Source organism: Taudactylus pleione, unplaced genomic scaffold, assembly GCF_031769625.1.
Source record: "Taudactylus pleione unplaced genomic scaffold, aTauple2 ptg001370l, whole genome shotgun sequence".
Taxonomy (NCBI): Eukaryota; Metazoa; Chordata; class Amphibia; order Anura; family Myobatrachidae; genus Taudactylus; species Taudactylus pleione.
In genome coordinates this window covers 2,448,828-2,464,844 of record NW_028285770.1, presented here as the reverse complement: position 1 = coordinate 2,464,844, position 16,017 = coordinate 2,448,828, and the positions used below count along the sequence as shown (strand labels likewise).

The 16,017-nt window shown below is 48.2% G+C and overlaps 1 protein-coding gene across 1 annotated transcript in view; it reads left to right on the top strand.

Moving 5' to 3' along the window:
- Positions 1-4,873: 4,873 nt before the first annotated feature.
- LOC148442989 (chromatin-remodeling ATPase INO80-like) overlaps positions 4,874-16,017 on the top strand; it is a 196,567-nt gene continuing 185,423 nt past the window's right edge. Inside the window, exon 1 of the mRNA XM_088463423.1 lies at positions 4,874-5,013. The gene's annotated coding sequence lies outside the window, so the exon portion shown is untranslated. The remainder of the gene's footprint in view (positions 5,014-16,017) is intronic.

Here is a 16,017-nt window from a genome sequence, read left to right as displayed (position 1 = left end):
GGGAGGATGCATCTGTTGCAGAGCATTTAACAGGTTGATTCAAATAGACACAGTCCAGCCTCTAACAACTGGTTGTCTCTGTTTCTCGCCTCATGCACATCCTAACAGTTGGTCATATAATGTACATTTCGGTGCTTTAAGTCTCTGCGGTCCATAAGTTGAGTATGCATGTTGCGATCTTCACACTGACGATATCAAAATGCTGTTAAAAGAGTGCAGATCAGTATAATATCAAACATGACTTACTTATCATGTATTAAACCTTAGCTACCAAATAACCTTTATTTCTCAGCAATTATAATAAATGAACAAACTTGAATCTTATACTTTAAAGATTATGAGACCTTTTATGTGAATATGTACTGTGTAAGTATTTGGGGTTTGATATAAAGACGCTAGTTAACTTTGGGGCAGATGCGTGCGCATGAAGCTAATAAACAGCGTTTTCATACAGGATCTTATGCATTCGCTAATATGCGACTAGTTAACAGCGCAATTGTGCGTATTAATGTGTGTTTGAGAAATGGTGAAAGATGCAATCGCATGATGCTAATAGTAATATCGCCATATGTACTTAAGTGTGAGTTTACCTAAAATGGCGCTTGGGCGGGCATTCGCAAAATGGCGTCTTGCGATCTCATTTTCTAAAATGGCGTCTTGCGGCCAGTCGCAAGATGGCGTCTTTACGATCTAATTTTAAGCTGATCTTGTCTCAGCCAATTATCCAGCTTCAACACAACAATATATAAAATTATACAGAAACTGCAGTTTCTGCATAATTTTATGTAAAAATCATCCTGATACATAGGCCCCTTAGTCACTTGTAATACAAATGTGAGAACATTTTTTTGTTACCTGAACCAACTGTAAATAAGGAACAGCAGATTTGTCACTAACTTTCTTTTAGGGGCAAACACAGTACTAGCAGAGTAGGGACGATACTATGTTTTGAAAGATTAACCAGTGTGAAAAATTATTTTATCTCACAATTATCATTGTCATTGATTGGTAAGGCACCACATTGTACCACAACAATGGGCAGTATGGGAAAAACAAGGTTATGGATGGCCCTACTTGAGGGAGCTTACAATATGATGGAAACAAGCACAGCTGAAACAAGTGATGTAAATGTGGCTCACAGAGAAGATTGGTACAGTTGTGAAGATGTACTAACATGAGTAGAGTAAACTTAAATGGTCAGTGCTAGAGTTGCTGCCTTTGTACTGAAGACATGGGGTTATTATGACCAGGGCCCTAGCTGTTTAGTTTGTATGTTTTCTATGTGTGTGTGTTGATTCCTCACTTTCCTATCCAACAACCCACCTTAAATTAACCCTAGTATGTGTTCCTGGGCCTGATTCACCAAGGAACGCAAAGGAGAGAACGCACGCACCCGTCCGCTGCGAGAATATGCTAATCAATGCATATGCACGGAGACAGCAGCACAAGATGCAGACGCCCAGACCTATATTAAGCTGCCCATCCCCCTTTACGCTATCTTGCATACTGATCAGGCTTTGAGTAAACGTCGAGAACTATAGACCATATTTGCATAATAGTGGTTGATCAGACCTCGCGCAAGATCTTTGCATCTTCCTGTGTGCACGGAGACTCATTACTGTGTCTGTCGCCGCACTGGCTTAATTATGGACGCCCCTGAAATGGCATCCCAACGCACAGGCACTCCTGCGTTTGCCCGACCACCCCCCCGTCACCACCCTCAAATGGCACTTCCTGTCAATCAATATCGGAAGGGGTCTGCTTGCACGCGTGTAGTCTGCGCTAACCCGATCGCACTAGTTTGTGCACACGCAGTGCGATGCATGCGCAGTACAAAACCATCGGCCAAGTGCGTGCGTTCTCCCCTTTGCGTTGCTTGCTGAATCAGGCCCTCTATCCCCATATGATCAGTAATATAAATTGTAAGATGCACTTGGACTTTGAGTTGGGACACTTGCGTGCGCCACAGGTGCACGTGTGAAAATAGGGGGCATGGCCTATTGATAAGGGGCATAGTCTCCTGTGAAATACGGTGCCTGCGAGCCATGCCCCCGTTTTTTCATGCTGGGGACTTGCCCAGCGCGCCGAGTGCTGCTGGACATGCCCCCAGCCTCTAACAGAGCTGCTGGCAATGTGCATATGGATGACTTGCGCATGCCGCATCATCCAGTCACCGCTCCTCAGTTATGCAGAGCAGCGTTGTGTGTGTCCTCCCCAACTTCCCCCCACCCGCGGGACAACCGGGACAGTTGGGAGGTATGCTGATGTAATTAAATATTCTCCATAAAGTGCTAATAAGTAGGTGCTATGTAAATAATAAAGCGATTTGTTCAACTATTTTATGTGTTCCTCTAATTTTCCATAATGTATTCCTTTCTCATGATCTAGATTTAGTATTTGGGCTTTACCATTTTTTCTTTAAATAATTTGCACAAACCAGCTCCATAAAGTGACCTATCCTTAGGCTTACGGAACTTGGCTACAATGTGATTTAAATAAAAATTCTGTAGGAGTCTGTCTTTTCAAGTACTGCATGTTACATTCTCAGTGTCCCCGATTAATAAAATACATATTTGCACAGTGATAGACAGACCTAATACACTCATGCTGCAATTATAATTTCATAGTATGGGTTGAAGGTCTGACACAGTTATACACATGTTGCATTTATATAATAACAGTACTATAGCCCATTAGCTGATCTCAAGTAACAGTAATTGCAGCCATTGTTTTTTTTTATGTTTAATTTTTAGAATTCTTTATTTTGAGCAATCACAAGAATGAGGTAAAATAATTACAGAGGAAAAAGAACATAAGCAAAATATGTGAGCTGTTTTACAGCAGGAATGAATACAGAAAGATGATAAAACTAGAAAAGGACATCGGCGACCATTGATGTTTCCGATTCGATGGAAGTACTTTTTCCATCGAATACTGGGAATTCGATGGTTGCCAGCCATCGGCTGCAGCTTACCAATGACCATCTAATGGCTGGCAGCAGGGATAAAGCACACACCGCTACTCTGCATAGCAGTGGGAGAGTAGAGGCCATGCCCATGCGCACGGCTTCTATTCAGTGTTAGGGGGGCCTGTGGGAAGCCCAGCATTTCGTAGACTGCTAGGCACGCACGCCCCCAGTGATGTGACATGCTGTGCGCATGGCATCTGTTCACCAGTGTAGGGAGAGCCTGGGGGCTGCCCAGCATCTCTGAGAGTGCTGGGCACGCCCCCATAGTGATATAAGTGGGAGGTGGCTGCGAAGCTCCGCCCAGTTTTATAGATGACCTGCCCCAATTTGGGAAGCCTGACCCTATTCGGGCACGCGCGCCTATGGCGTGTGAAGGATCCCTCTTCACAGACTACAAAAGTTAGGAGGTATGCGATAGTTGTCCCTTTGACTGGGTTGTGGGAACTAAAGCTTCCCGCAGCCTGGCCGGATCCTGGCAGCTTGCAAGGCCAGGAAATCTGCGTGTATCCAAGCCCCCGTTCCCGGGAACGCCCCACTCCTTCCAAATGCTGCAGCCTGTCAATCAGGCTGCGGCTGGGAGTCACAGCTAGCGAACTCGCAGTGAACTGCACAGTACACCTCCTGCCCATGTGCAGTCCTCCCACCATCGGAGATGTGCGCTACCCATCGGGTTAGCATACATTTCTGAATAAGGCTCATAATTCACTGTCATGTTGCATCTAGCACTTGCACCACCAGCAAGTGATATTATGGGGGAGATGTATTAAACATTACACAGAGGGCAAGCTGAGTTGTTGCCCACAGCAACCAATCACATCGTTTTTATTTATGTGTAATATGCTATGACATAATTTGAAGCTAATTTGTTGCTATAGGAAACACCTCCACTTGTCCTCTTCACCAAGTTGAATACATCCTATGGTGCATACACACGGTCATATTTTTCTTCAGATCTGAACGATAATGATTTAAAAAATCGTTCAATCGTTCATATCTGAAGGAAAATCTGACATATCTGAACGATGCGCGTTCTCGATGGTCAGATAACGATATCTGACATATGATGTGTTTGCAGTCAGATTTGGACGATTCCATTCATTTTAATGCAGTCAAAAATCGTTCATAGTTCAAATCGTTCATCTGACAAATCTAACCGTATGTATGCTGCATTACCCTAATGGAGAAGACGAAACGGACACGTGCGAAAAAGCGGCCAGGCCCAGAACAGCCGCACACGGGACCGCGCACGTACGGACGCATGCAGCGCCCGCAGGTGCCATGTCTGTCATGGTCAAATCAGCATGGTTGGCTGTTTCCCCTTCGTGTTAGGGGCCTGGAAGTGACATGAGTGAGGCCGGAAGTGCAGTTCCTGCCCATGACAGCCAGCTAAAGAAGTACTTTGTCCCCACTTAAACAAGTTTGTTGTCCGCTTGCCACGCTTCGGGCACGGTGGCTCGCTACATGGTTATATTCCCCCTCTTGGATGGCAAGGAATGACGCTGGACACTGGCTGAAGACGTCAGGGTCCTCTCCGTGAAGGGGATTTAGACATTACCAAATCAGCAAGCGCAAGATGAGAGCGCTACGTCACGCAACCTGAACTCTCGCGACACTTTTCCCGAGACTTGTCCGATCACCATGGTGACGTCACAGCAGCCTTTCAGCCATCTCCTACACACAGGCAGGCACGCTCAATCGAGGCACCTAACGCGTCGATGTAGACCCCCCAGAAACTAGGGTTAGAATAACATAATTGGCAGCAGCACCCACACAGCTGATCACAGACCGACTCCCACTACGCGCGGCCGCAGTCGGTCGGGCTTTCAAAAGCTGCCCGGTCTCGGGAGCCTGTGAGAAGGAAGGATCTGGCTCGATTGTTTTAGCCTGGGTAATGGCGCCGCTCCCCCCCGCCATGGCTCCCTGTCTCCCTGCTCTCTCAGTGAGGGAGAGTGGCCGCCGCCTGCAGGAGCCAACCAGGCCAGGGCAGCTCCACGCCAGCCCCGACATCCAGCCGCCCGCACCGGCCCCGGGGGAGAAAACGTGAGGTGAGGCCTGGGGGCAGCGGGAGGAGCCGAGGCGGCTCTTAGTGCCATGTAACCGGGCGGCCTCTGCCCAGCACAGCGCCCGCTGCTGCGTCACTGCGGCCCGGGTCAGTGCGAGCGACGAGACACGGGGCTCCCTTGCCGGAGAAAGGGCGGCTGTGGGGAGCAGGGGGCTCTGCTGCGGGTGACAGGGGTGTCTGTGGTAGCAGAAGCCCTGGGAAGGGGGGGCCCGAGTGGGTGGGGAAGTGAAGGAGTAGAGGAGGGGGTTCATTCATTCTGCTGCTGCCCTGCTGACACATCCCAGCACTCTATATATAACACACACAATCGTCATCCTCACACTAACTCTATATTTATTGTAAAAACCCACCAGCTAATCCTCACCCACCAGCTAATCCTCACCAACAAAGTTGCTGTAACAAGTTTACACAGTTTCATACTTGTGTGCCTCTGTCACTATCTGCATAATTAAAGCATGTACATAAAGATGAGTATTGACCCTCCAAAAATGTACAGAACACGAGACATGATTTAGTTTCTTGATAGTAGAAGCTGCCATGTTATCTCTGTGTGGTAGCGTTACATTGCTGCTTCACTAGTTAATAACTAATCCAGAATAAGTGAACTCAAGCAGCCACCCACAAAATAGCTCTAACCAGCTATTAATGTAAGCAGTACAGAATAAGTGAACTCAATTTCAATCACATAAGGATGCATTTAGTAAAATACATTTATTAAAAAGAAAAAAACAAAGCATAACATTAGACATAAAATGGATACAAAAATTATTGCAATACTCACATATAATGAAGCATAAATGTTTAAAAAAACTACCCAGTCACTGGTAATAAAAATGATACTTCCACTGGTTCTAGATGATTGTGTCCACTTAAATTCAAACAGGATAATAGCTGCAGTTAATGTCCTTAGCCGCATTAAGTCATGCATAAGACTTGATGAAATGTCTCTTTTGTGAAGAATTATAGCAATTTTGCATATGGTTTATTGCAGCAATAAACTTTAAACTTGAACAGTGTTCTTGTGAACAATTGTAGCAATGGTACGTAAAGCCTGTAGCAGCAATAGGGTTAGAACTTGATACAGTGTCACTGTGGTCAAAAAGCAGCTATGGCAAAAAGCTTGTTTCTGAGTAGCATATAACAGCAGGATCATGGTGTGGCAAGATAGGCTAATAGAACATGCCAGTTTTTATATGGAGATAATTACCCAGCTCACAATTCCCACACGAAACCTGGGGGGTAAGACTGGTCCGGTAATAGCCGTCTGCTGTGTAGCGTCTCCTAACCAGGTGAAAATCAGCAATCCCGCTCCTGGTCCAGCTGCAGATATGAATCACAGGAGCCACAAAGGATAGTGCCACACACCTTGTAGTGAGGTCCGCTGTGCTGTGATATTCAACACAGGAACACAATCCCTCCAGATGGAAACAGTGTTGTGGTCAAGCAGTAGATGGGTAATAGTAAAAAGTCCCTGACTAGTTTCTCCGTCATGTGATGTTTTTTTCAAAAGGGTTAGGGGGAAGTAATGCAGTCTTCATGCTGCCGGTCTCTGGGGACAGACCGGCGGCGGTGAGCTCCCCCCTCTGTTGGAATACCCCGCGTGTCCGCTGGACCACCAGGGTGTAAGGCCGGCAGGGACACTGCGTCCCTGGGGTTCCATTACTAGCAGGGGAGGCAGCCTTCCCTGCTTGAGCGGCTCCTCCCCTCATCCCAGCGCGCCTTCTCTCAAGCGTGCTGAGCTGTGCTCTCTCGGCCACTCCTCCTCAGAGCTCTCCAGCGGCCATCTTCCCAGGCAGCAACGCAGAGCTCCCAGGCAGGCAGGCTTCCAGTGGACCGGTCCCCCTGCGTACCAGTGTTCGCAGCGCTATAGCCCTCCCAGACACTGAATCTGGGAGGTTGATTGTAGCTGAAGGTGCAGTGAGTATACTTCTCTGCATGGTATGTGACTATTGCTAGTGCTGCTGTCTGTGCTTTTTCTACTTACTGTCAGCTTTTTACCTATACCTTTCCTTCTCCTACGGCCCGCAGGTGCGTGGGGGAGGGGTGTTCTTTCTGTGTACCTCAGTTATACAGATCAACGTATTTGTGAGGTCCGTCACATACTACGGTGTGCTACTCAGTACCAGATTGTGGGCTGTTTGTGTTGCATACTTGGGAGTGCGTGGGTGTTATACGTCTTACCTCGTTTCGGTGATACACGTTTATTGCAAAAAGTTTGTGTCATGTCTGATGAGGAGAATGAGCGCTCCGAGGCTCCTGTGTTGTTTTCCTGCCATCGCTGTTCGGCAGGGGTTGACGGGGCGGATTTGTCTCAGGACGGTCTGTGCATGCGGTGCCAGCTGGTGCCTGGTCCCTCTAAACCTCCAGTGGTGCAGGATCCTCCGTGGGTGATGTTTACGCAAGTGCTGGCGTCGATCGCGGACCGGCTTGCGGTCCCGACTGCGGCCCCTTCTTGGGCGTTGCCCCAGCCTACCATCCCCCGTTCCCCAGGTGTGACACGTCTGGTGCAGTCTCCTCCCGGGTCTCAGACTGTGGGTCCTTATGCGGGTTTGCCTGTATTTGTTCAATCTCCCACGGTGCCGCAGCAGTCGATGGTGCCGTTTCAGGGGTATCCTCAAACGGTGCCCCCTCCCTGGGTGGATGTCCTCTCCAGCTCTGTTCAGAGCCTGGCGGCTTCGTCATCGGCCTTTCAATCTATGTTGCACAGTGATTTGCCCCCACGGGCGTCCAAGCTACCCGTTCCGGCTTCACTGGCGGCTCAGTTTACAGACACGGACGTGTCTTCGGATGACGGGGAGATCCATGAAGACTCTGACTCGGATGACGGGGCCCAGGAGGTGGAGGCTAAGTCGTCCATTAATGTGCCGGCATTGGTTAGGGCGATGCGGGCCATCCTTCATATTGAGGAGGATGCACCGGCTCCCAGGTCAAAGTACCCTAACTTTGAAAAGGCCAAGGTAACTTCGACGGTTTTTCCCCTGTCTGACCAGTTAACGGATCATATGGCAGGGGCCTGGCAGTTGCCCAGCAAGAGATTCCAACCGCAGAAACGGTTGGCTTCAAACTATCCGTATCCTGAGGCTCATTGCAGGAAGTGGGAAAATCCGCCTGCGGTGGATTCCCATGTTACCCGCTTAATTAAAAGCGCTACGCTGCCTTTGCCGTCTATCTCCTCCCTGAAAGATCCCACGGACAGGAAAGTGGAGACTTGTTTAAAGTTTATCTACTCTCTCTCGGGGGCGGTGGCCCGTCCGTCCATGGCCATCTCTTGGGTGGCTAAGGCCATCGAGAACTGGGCCAACGCTTTGGAGGATACCTTTCCGGAAGATGCTCTTGAGATCCAGAGAGCGTTGATAGGACAAATGAGGGATGCGGCTTCCTACATTGGGGAAGCTTCGTTAGATGCAAGCCTGCTGACCTCTCGGGTGTCGGCTGCAGCTGTGTCGGTCCTTGTGGCTGAGGTCTTGGAGAGCTGACGCGTACTCCAAAAAGGGCCTGGAGGCCTTACCTTTTAATGGGGAGTTGCTTTTTGGTCCAGACTTGGACAAAATTGTGGATACGCTGGTTAAGTCTAAGTCAGCCTTCCTCCCTTCGGCTTCTGCACCTACCAAGGTACGGAGCTCTGCCTTTCGGTCCTTTCGGGTTCAGGGCAAGGCCAAAGGTCAGTCCTTCCTGAGGCAGTTGGTGACCAAGGCCGCTTCTAAGCCCAAGAAGCAGGCCTGGAGTGCCAGGCGCCCTTCTTCCAAGCAGAAGGATAAACCCTCTGCCTGATGGGACGGGCCTCCCTCTGGGGGACCCCAGAGTGGGAGGCCGACTTCTTCTGTTTGCCCAGTGCTCGCACGATACCACCACGGATGCCTAGGTTCGAGAAGTGGTCTCCCAGGGGTATGCCCTGTCTTTTCGGCACAGCCCGCCCCGCCAGTTTTTCTGCACGAGTCCTTCTCAGGATACGACCAAGACCTTACAGATTCAGGTAGCTATAGAGTCCTTGCTGAAAGCAGGGGTCATTGTTCCCGTTCCTCAATTACAATGAGGGACGGGGTACTATTCTTCTCTGTTTCTGGTGCAGAAACCCAATGGTTCTCTTCGCCCTATCCTCAACTTGAAGTCTCTGAACAAATTCCTCAGAGTTCCCAAGTTCAGGATGGAAACGTTACGTTCCATCATTCTGGCGATGGAACCCGGGGATTACATGATGTCCCTGGATATCCAGGACGCCTACCTCCATGTTCCGATAGCACCTTCGCACCGGAGGTATCTGAGGCTCGCTATCCTTCCACACCACTATCAGTTCCGGACGCTACCCTTTGGTCTCTCCACGGCACCGAGGGTGTTCACGAATATTATGGCGGTCATGGCCGCACATCTTCGGGAACCAGAATGTACGGCTGCTGCCGTATCTGGACGACCTCCTGTTGCTGGCGAGCTCCCCGGAGGTACTGCTTCAACATCTCCACCTGACGATCGCTTGCCTGCAAGCGCACGGGTGGCTGATAAATTGGAAAAAGTCCTACCTGATTCCATCTCAGCGGATGGTTCATTTGGGAGCCCTGCTGGATTCTCGTCAGCAAAGGATCTTCCTGACCCTGGAGAAGGTCTCCTCCCTGCAGCTGCGGATACACAGTTGCCTGAGCAGTTGCCGCCTGTCGGTCCATTCAGCTATGAAAGTTCTGGGCTCCATGGTGTCGACATTCGACATGGTGGAATTTGCCCAGTTCCATTCCCGGCCCCTGCAGGGGCTGATTCTATCGGAATGGAACGGGTTACCTCACCGGATCCGCTCTCAGTTGCTGGTGTTGTCCCCGGAGGTTCGGCAGTCTTTGGCTTGGTGGCTTCAGACAGCTCATCTGGTCGAGGGGCGCCCCTTTTGGATCCCGGACTGGGTCCTGCTCACGATGGATGCCAGTCTTCGGGGTTGGGGGGCAGTGACCGGCTCGTTGTCACTTCCGGGTCGTTGGTCTGCGGAAGAAGCTCTTCTTCCCATCAACATTCTGGAACTGCGGGCAGTATACAGGGCCCTGCAGTCATCCGGTCCCGTTCTTTACGGAAGGGCGGTTCAGGTGCAGTCCGACAACGCCACCACGGTGGCATATATCAACCACCAAGGAGGAACTCTCAGTCGGGCAGCGATGTTGGAGGTGTCTCGCATCCTTGCTTGGGCGGAGTGTCACATTCCAGCGATCTCTGCAGCCTCATCCGTCACGACGTGCATCCCGGGGAATGGTCGCTTCACCCAGAGGTGTTTCAGCTATTCATGGACAGGTGGGGGCTGCCGGAGCTGGATTTGATGGCCTCCCGTCACAATCACAAGTTGCCCGTTTACGGGACAAGGACAAGAGACGCAGGCGCCAGTCTGGTAGACGCGCTGTCGGTGAAATGGACATTTCAGCTGGCGTATCTGTTTCCTCCAATATCCCTACTTCCTCGGGTTCTGCGGAAATTCAAGCAGGACGGCGGGACGCTCGTGCTGGTAGCTCCGGCGTGGCCAGGACGTCCTTGGTACTCCGATCTGAGGTGCCTCTCCATCGACGCTCCGTACCTTCTCCCTCAGCGTCGGGACCTGTTGTCTCAGGGGCCCTGCCTTTACCCGGATCTGGGTCGGCTGTCTTTGACGGCGTGGCTCTTGAGACAGCCGTCTTGAGGTCTAGGGGTTTCTCCAGTTCGGTCATTGGTACCATGCTTAGGGCACGCAAGCCTGCTTCCGCACGGATTTACCACAGGGTGTGGCGCACTTATTTTCAGTGGTGTGAATCTAGAAACTATGATCCTCAGGCGTTCCGGGTTTCCAGAATCTTGGAGTTCCTTCAATCGGGTTTGGACCTCGGCTTACGCCTGGCCTCTCTGAAGGTTCATGTGTCTGCTTTGTCCGTGTGGTTTCAGCGACGGATTGCTACACTACCGGATGTTCACACCTTTTTCCAGGGTGTTCTCAGGATCCAGCCTCCCTTCGTGCCTCCTGTGGCTCCTTGGGACTTGGCGGTGGTGCTACGGGTCTTGCAGGGTCCTCTTTTTGAGCCTCTTGAGTCGGTGGACCTCAAGTGGCTGACGTTCAAGACCGTTTTTCTCCTGGCGATTGCTTCTCCCAGGAGGGTGTCCGAGTTGGGGGCGCTTTCCTGTCTCCCCTTTTCTGATTTCTCACCAGGACAGAGCGGTGCTCCGCACTCGTCCTGAATTTTTGCCCAAAGTGGTCTCAAAGTTCCACATTAATCAGGAGCTTGTCGTGCCAGCTTTTCAGTCACCTGATCTTTCAGCTGGTGAGGCTTCCTTAGATGTAGTCCGGGCACTTAGAATCTACGTGGACCGGACTGCTTCGGTTAGGAAGTCGGATTCATTGTTTGTCCTCTTCGGTTTTCACAAGAGGGGTTGGCCTGCCAACAAGCAAACGTTAGCCCGTTAGCTTCGTTCAGTTATTTGTGAGGCTTATGCACAGGAGGGTTTACCTGTGCCAGCCTCTGTTAAGGCTCATTCAATTCGTTCTGTGGGTCCCTCTTGGGCTGCTAGACGTGGCCCCTCCGCTGTTCAGCTGTGTAAGGCGGCCACTTGGTCTTCAATTCAAACGTTTTTGAGGTTCTATGCGTTTGACACCTTCTCCTCTCAGGATGCATCCTTCGGGCGCCGGGTGCTCCTTTCAGCACAGGAGCGTCCCCGCCCTTAGTTGAACTGCTTTGGGACATCTCCAAGATCAACCCTGTGGACCCCCTATGGACCCTGAAGTAGAAAACAGGAGATATGGTAAGAACTTACCTTTGTTATCTCTGTTTCTACGAAGTCCATAGGGTCCACAGGGCGCCCGCCCTGACGCACCTGGCTTCGTATGGGCTGTGTGGCTGGTCACCGGTTTTTCGTCTCCCATTTCTGTGAGTATGGTTTCTTGTGTGTTCCTTCTCTCTGTTTAGTCTCCTCCTTAGGCCTTGGCTGCTTACCAACTGAGGTGCCTGTGGCTCGGGGGCGGGTTATAGAGGAGGACGGACCCAAGTGCATCCTGGGAGCAGCAAAGCTTTAACTGCGTGGTGCCCGTGGATCCAGATCCAGCTATACCCCAAGGTCAACCCTGTGGGCCCTATGGACTTCGTAGAAACAGAGATAACAAAGGTAAGTTCTTACCATATCTCCTGTTTTTCGTCATACTTGGGGGCGTGCCCGGCGCTCACGGACATGCCGGGCAGCCCCCAAGCGCTGCAGAAAGGGAGAATAGATGCCGGGCGCATGCGCCCGGCGTCTATTCTCCGGCGGTGACCGGGTCACCGCATGTTTCTCCACCTGCGGGACACTGCGTCCAGCAGGTGAGAACGGCACCCGCAGGCTGTGAGGGCAGGGTGCTTTTTGCCCTCCAGAAGGAGGGCAGGGCGCCGCGCCCCGCTAAAACAGCCTAGCGGGAACGCTATAATTATACCGGGACTATGATCTCCATATAAAAACTGTCATGTTTTATTAGCCTATCTTGCCACACCATGATCCTGCTGTTATATGCTACTCAGAAACAAGCTTTTTGCCATAGCTGCTTTTGGACCACAGTGACACTGTATCAAGTTCTAACCCTATTGCTGCTACAGGCTTTACGTACCATTGCTACAATTGTTCACAAGAACACTGTTCAAGTTTAAAGTTTATTGCTGCAATAAACCATATGCAAAATTGCTATAATTCTTCACAAAAGAGACATTTCATCAAGTCTTATGCATGACTTAATGCGGCTAAGGACATTAACTGCAGCTATTATCCTGTTTGAATTTAAGTGGACACAATCATCTAGAACCAGTGGAAGTATCATTTTTATTACCAGTGACTGGGTAGTTTTTTTAAACATTTATGCTTCATTATATGTGAGTATTGCAATAATTTTTGTATCCGTTTTATGTCTAATGTTATGCTTTGTTTTTTCTTTTTAATAAATTAATGATTTATGATTTTACTAAGCGCACCCTTAAGTGATTGAAATTGAGTTCGCTTATTCTGTACTGTTTACATTAATAGTTGGTTAGAGCTATTTTGTGGGTGGCTGCTTTAGGTTTATCTGTATACATAGTGGACAACTTGACATTCTATTGCGCCTAGATTTTCTTTGTTTCAACTTTTACTTAGTTAATAACCAAATGTTGTTGTTTTATTAAGTTTTGTAGCATTAGTTTTAGGCCTGCCGACTCCCCGGCGTGTGGTTTACGTTGAAAATGCATGTACAAATACAAGTAATCATGTAAATGTTTGACATGCGGCCGTGCATGGATTGCATATTGTGTATTGTATGGTACAGTAGCTTTTACAATGCACAAAACTGGTTACTTCAAGGGTTTTGTATTTTTTTTTTTTTTTACCCTTCATATCTTCTATTTTTTTTTATTTTTTTTATTAGATTGCACCTGAAACGCAGATCATGCTTCTATTTGTTACAGATGTGTCCACATGCACCTGTTCTCAAATGGTATCAACTAGCCCCATCTGACGTGCCATAGACTTTGCAGCACTAAAATTCCTGCCAGAGACATTTAAACAAAATGTCTTTTTTGTGCATCTAATTCGAGAACATTACAATGCACGAGTACCCTGCACACTGGTGTTGACACTTTATGTAGCTCCTGTGTGCCACTTAGTCCGATATGAGTGACCATGTAAAGTTATGCTTAATCTGCGACATTATACTAATTATTTTGTGACAAAAGTACTTAGTGTGCCTAGTACCCCAAAAGCGTCTTTATATGCGACTGTGACACGAAATACAGGAACAATTATGAAAGTACGGAGCTCGCTACCCATGGTGGAGCGTCTAGCCCCCCTTGCACCATATGGTGAATGTGGACATATCTGTAGGTAATTTTAGTTACTCTCAGAGAACCAGTATTTCTAAAAACATTTGCAGCAGCTGTATTGGGATGGGGTAGACATTGTGGAAATAGATCAGTTTAAAATTAAACCACTTGCGTAAAAGACATTAGAAGCTGTCCGCTCATAATCATTGCTGCTTTTGCCATGATATTGCAGAAGTCTTGGAACAGAATGAATACTGAATTTCCGCCAAAGATGTATTGGAAGAACATCTAAACCAGTGGTTCTCAACCCTCAAGTTTACTCGGCAGTAGGGAGGCCAATCCCGGGAGCGGGATCCCAAGATTTTGGCCTAAAAAATTATAATTTTTTTTTTAAAAGCCGGGCAGCACTGAGCACCTCCAGCAGAGTGCTATGACGCTGCCCGGCTCCCACTTCCCTGGGCTGTTCACACTGTGCAGCGTGACGTGAGGACATAGGTCACCCTGTGCAGCCCTGCAGTTTCCCTGTCCCCACTGCCCGGTAAGTCACTGTAGGGGCTGGGTGGGAGAATTTTATTTTTTTAAACCAGGCCTATCCCGTTATTGAGATTTTTTTTCATTCCCCGGATTGAAAAAACAGCCCGGGATTGGCCTCCCTACTCAGCAGGTCATGTTTTGAAGATTTCTTTGGAAGTAGGTGGGATAATTATTCAATTTACCTGTGCGTGATTAGTGATCCACAAAACATGACATGTTGGTGATACTTTACGACTGGAATCACTGATCTTAACAAACTTGTTTTCTTTAGGTGTCACTCCATATTAGTGAACATAATAACCAATTTTTTTTTTTGTTTTATTACAACATTTATCTAATATTACAACATTTATCTAATTTGTTATTAAATGCCTAAGCTGCTAGGAAATGGACCCTGTCACCAAAGTGTGACAATGTTTAATGTCTGCAGCACAAGTTTAAGCCAACACAACTGTGCTAGTTTTATGTTGGTCCTTTTTTTTTTTTTTTTTAGATTACCAAATTGGCGCATACATTTTTTTATACAAATGTCCTTGAATTGCTAGACCCTGATTGGATAGAGAATCTTGTTGGTCTGTGTACAATTGTTGACTATCAGGGTAGCATGAGGTCTCTTACTATCCCTTTCTTTGGCCCCTCGCCTTCCCTTTCTTTGGCCCCCACACTGCACAATTGGAACTATGTGGATTGGCCTGCTACATATATACATTACTGGGGTACCTCATGGGTTTCTGTAGTAGAAGACCAGCTGCTATTCCAGGTATAATAAAGAGAACAGTGCACTTTATATAATTAGACCTACTGAAGACCGTCCAATTAAATGAATTGAATGTGTCCGTTAACAGTATTTTTCTTTTGGTCATTTTGCTGATTAGGTGAAATGTTCTGAGACGCTAGTAAACGGCATAAGATTACTGTAATTAATCTCACTTAACTTGCTAATATTTTTCCAAAACCCGCTCCGAAATTGCTTTTTTTATGATTGCATTAAATCAAGAACATCTATTTATAACTTATCCAACACCATTTTATTTAAAAAACAATCCCAACTTCTAAATTATTAGCAGCGCTAATAATTTACTCTAGGCGTTTTTGTTTTTTGTATTGTGTGTACTAAGTAGCAAGAATTATTGACAGCTGGTACAAGGCCTAGAGGTGAGGAGGGATTGACAATGGCGGTCACTCTTTGTTTGAGCACCCTGCTTTCTGCTTGACACCCCAGATCACCACTACTCTCAGTAGAGCGGAGCGGCGAGCCTCATCTAGCCAGAACCTTCAAAATGGCCGCAAGAAGAGGGTGCCCTGGAGACTACAGTGGCATCACCGTATGCCGGCCCATATTTTGCTCTGAGTCCCGCCGATGCACTGTTTCACCTCTGTCTGGGTTACTAGCACCCATCACCTGTCACAACCCGTACAGTTCCTATTTACTACCTGGTGTGTCTCTCTCTGCTCTGGTGCTTCAAGCACATTCAGCTGATCCAACAAACTTTTGAGATATAAACTTGACTGTGCTAGAAGAACCAGAGAAGAGAGCAACACCCCATGCAGGAAAGAGGAACTCCATTTGTTGTGATAGGTGCAGGGTGCTAGATTGAACACTAGGTTATTATCCTGCAAATGACAGTGGTCCCTGTGGTTCATTTATTATCTTAGAGGGGGTGGTTGGAGACTGGAGTTTTCTTCTGCTATGTGAATAATGCCATCAC